Genomic DNA, 4,191 nt, shown 5'->3' with positions numbered 1-4,191 from the left:
TACATAGTCACAAACCCAAACAGAGAGCCAAAATGATAAAACAAAGAAAAAATGCCCAATTGAAAGAACTAGAGAATTCTCCAGAAAGAGTAAATGAAGCAGAGATAAGAAATTTATCTGAAATGAAGCTCAGAGTAATGATAATAAAGATGCTCAACAGCATGAAAAAAGATATAGTAACTATGAAAAGAGAACAGTCTGAAATTAAGAATGACATAACACAAATAAAGAACACATTGGAAGGAATACACAGCATATTAGGGGAAGCTGAGGATCAAATCAGTGATTTAGAAGACAGAGTTGAAAATATCACTCAACCAGAGAACCAAAAAAGAAAAAAAATTAAAAAACGGGAGAAGAGCTTCAGGGAGCTGTGGCACAACATGAAATGTAACAATATTAGAATAGCAGGTGTGTCAGAAGAGGCAGAAAGGGAGAAAGGCATAGAGAAGGTGTTTGAAGAAATAATGGTAGAAAACTTCCCTAACCTGGTAAAGGAAAAAGTCACACAAGTTCAGGAGGCATAGAGTACCCCCAACAAAAAGAACCCAAATATGCCCATGCCCATGCCCAGAAACATCATAATTAAAATGCCAAAAATTAAACACAAAGAGAGAATCTTAATGCAGCAAAAGAAAACTGTTACCTACAAAGGTGTTCCCTTAAAGCTGACACCTGATTTCTCTTCAGAAACTCTACAGACCAGAAAGGAATGTCATGAAGTACTCAAGGTAATGGAAAGCAAGGATCTGAGACCAAGATTACTATATCCAGCAAGGCTATCATTCAAAATAGATGGTCAAATAAAGACCTTCTTAGACAAAAAAAGGCTAATGGAGCACATCAGCACCAAGCAAGCATTATAAGAAATGCTAAATGAACTGCTATAATGAGAAGAAATAGAGAGAGAAACCTAACCATACAGAATTAAAATGGCAATAAATAAATACCTATCAATAATAACCCTAAATGTAAATGGATTAAATGCTCTAATCAAAAGGCATAGGGTAGCTGAATGGGTACAAAAACATGGATCAACTATATGCTGTCTATAAGAGAACCACCTCAAAACAAAAGACACACAGAGGATGAGAATGAAGGGATCATTTTTCATGCAAATGGGAAAGAAAAAAAAGCTGGAGTAACAATACTCATTGCCGACAAAATAGATTTTAAAATGAAGACCATCACAGGAGACAACAAAGGTCACTACATAATACTATAGGGATCAATCCAGCAAGAGGATATAAGCCTAGTAAACATATATGCACCCAATATGGGAACACCTAAATATATAAAAAACTTATAGAGGACTTTAACAGAGAGATTGACAACAATACAGTCATAGTAGGCGACTTTAACACCCCTATGACTTCACTGGATAGATCTTCCAGACAAAAACTTAACAAGGAAACAGAGACTATAAAGGACACACTGGAGCAAATGGATTTAATTGATATTTATAGAACATATTACCCCAACACAGCAGCATATACATTCTTTTCAAGTGCACATAGATCATTCACAAAGATAGACCACATGTTAGGACACAAAACAAGTCTCTACAAGTTCAAGAAGATTGAAATTATATCAAGCATCTTCTCAGATCACAGTGGAATGAAACTAGAAATCAACTACAGTAAAAACACCCCAAAACATTCAAACACATGGAGACTAAATAGCATGTTTTAAATAATGAATGTGTTACCATTGAGATCAAGAATGAAATAAAAAACTTCCTTGAAACAAATGGAAATGAATACACAACAACCTAAAATCTCTGGGACACAGCAAAAGCAGTCCTGAGAGGGAAATTCATAGCACTACAGGCATACCTAAAAAAAAAAAAAAACCACAAGAAAAATTAACCATAAACTACTTAACCCTACAATTTAAAGAACTAGAAAGAGAACAACAAGAAAAACCCAGAGTAAGTAGAAGGAAGAGAATAATAAAGATTAGAGCAGAAATAAATAACATAGAGACTACAAAAACAATACAAATTCAATGAAACCAAGTGCTGGTTCTTTGAAAGGATAAACAAAATTGATAAACTGTTAGCCAGACTCATCAAGAAACAAAGAGAGAAGACCCAAATAAATAAAATTAGAAACAAAAGTGGAGAAGTAACCACTGACACCACAGAAATACAAAAGATTGTAAGAAAATACTATGAACAACTATATACCAACTAGCTGGATAATGTGGATGAAATAGACAAATTCCTAGAAAAATATAATCTCCCAAAACTGAATCAGGAGGAATCAGAAAACCTGAATAGGCCAATAACAACTGATGAAATAGAAGCAGTAATCAAAAACCCCACCAAACAAAAGCCAAGGTCCAGACGACTTCATAGGGGAGATTTACCAAACATTAAAAGAAGAACTAAGACCTATACTCCTCAGACTATTTCAGAAAATCCAAGAGGAGGAAACACTTCCAAACTCTTTTTATGAGGCCTGCATTATCCTAATTCCAAAACTCGATAAAGACACTACAAAGAAAGAGAATTACAGGCCAATATCCCTGATGAATATAGATGCTAAAATACTCAACAAAATTCTAGCAAATTGCATCCAGTAATAAAGTGAAAAGATCATACACCATGATCAAGTGGGATCCAGGGATGCAAGACTGGTACAATATTTGCAAATCAATAAAAGTGATACATCATATAAGCAAATTGAAAGACAAAAATCACGTGATCATATCAATAGATGGAGAGAAAGCATTGGACAAAATCCAACACCCAATTCTTGATTGGCAATTATTTCCTCATTACTGTGAGGATATCATTCTATTGTCTTCTGCCTTTTATTGTTACTGTTGAAAATCAGTTGTCATCCTAATTGTAGCACCTTTCTGGCCAATCTTTCTGGGTGCTATTCAAAACTGCCCTTAGATGTCTGTATTCTGGCGATGCACTTTAATGGGTTGATTGCTGATTTCTCTCTATCTCTCTCTCCTGCTTTGGATTTTTTTCCTTCCTAGAAGGAAATCCTTTCAGCAATTCTAGAAATTTCTTGGTAATTCTTTGAATATAACATTCTCTCTATTCTCTTTATAATATTCTCCTGGAATTCTGATTAGATGTATGTTAGGCCTTCTCATAGTATCTTCCTTGTCACATTCTTTTCTTAATTATGCTTTATTATATTTTCTGTCAATAGCTTTGTTTCAAACTTGATTCATCATTTTAATGGTTTATTGCTTCTTGCTCATATTTTAAAAATGATTTCTTTAAGCATAAAAAACATACTTATTTTTTTCAGATAATTTAAATGTCTGACTTCTTTATAGGCCTGATATAACCTGACATTTTTGTTGGTTCTCACTTATGATGCCTGTTCCCTGTTTCCAAGGTTTTGCCTGTTAGCTTATATTTTCAGAATTTTATCTGTGGGAAGTCTTGGGAGGTGTTGGGATAATAACATTACCCTTTATGACTAAATCTCCTTCTGAGATGCCCTACTTTTGTGGCTTGAGTTCTCATATGGAGTCTGGTGACACTGTTTCTTCTCCCTGCCTCTAAGAGTAGCAATGGCTTCCCATTTGTTGCTGTTCTCCAGGTACCGCAACCTTTCTCATTTGTTCACTTAGCCTTACTTGCAAATAGACTAGTCTTTGAAAAGTCTTCTAAAAAATCTTAACTGAGTACATCATATGTTTCCTGCGGAGACCCTGAGTAATATAATCTATGTGAAGAGAACTTAATAAATGATAGCTATTATTGTTACTGAGGAGACTACTTTTTATTGAAAGGAAGCTTCAAGTAATTCAGGCAGAAATGATTATGATGCTTGGGAACAAAAACATTTCAAAAAAGATATGCTCAGAACACTGTGGAATGAGATAGAAAGCTGCTGCCACTTCTATAACTTTCTCTCAGTCTGTCTAAGGAAGCCACAAACTCCCCTCAGGATATTGCCATGGAAAGCCATTTTGAGCCCATTCTCATCACCATGACCTTCCCACACACCTCCCTGTCACTCACCTTGGAGGGCTATAAAGTGAGGGAGGTACACAGCTTCCACAGCTCCTGGTTCAGCCTTGATGTCAAAAAGAGGCCCCGCAACCATCCAGCTGTGCTGTGGGACAATCTGGTCCAGGAACTGGTCCCAAGCACAGAATTCAATCTCAATGGTTACTGGCCCTCTCACCACAAAGTAGAGACCTGTGTTGGGCCAG

This window comes from Myotis lucifugus, unplaced genomic scaffold (genome assembly GCF_000147115.1).
Source record: "Myotis lucifugus unplaced genomic scaffold, Myoluc2.0 scaffold_426, whole genome shotgun sequence".
Classification (NCBI taxonomy): domain Eukaryota; kingdom Metazoa; phylum Chordata; class Mammalia; order Chiroptera; family Vespertilionidae; genus Myotis; species Myotis lucifugus.
This window is presented reverse-complemented; position numbering follows the sequence as displayed.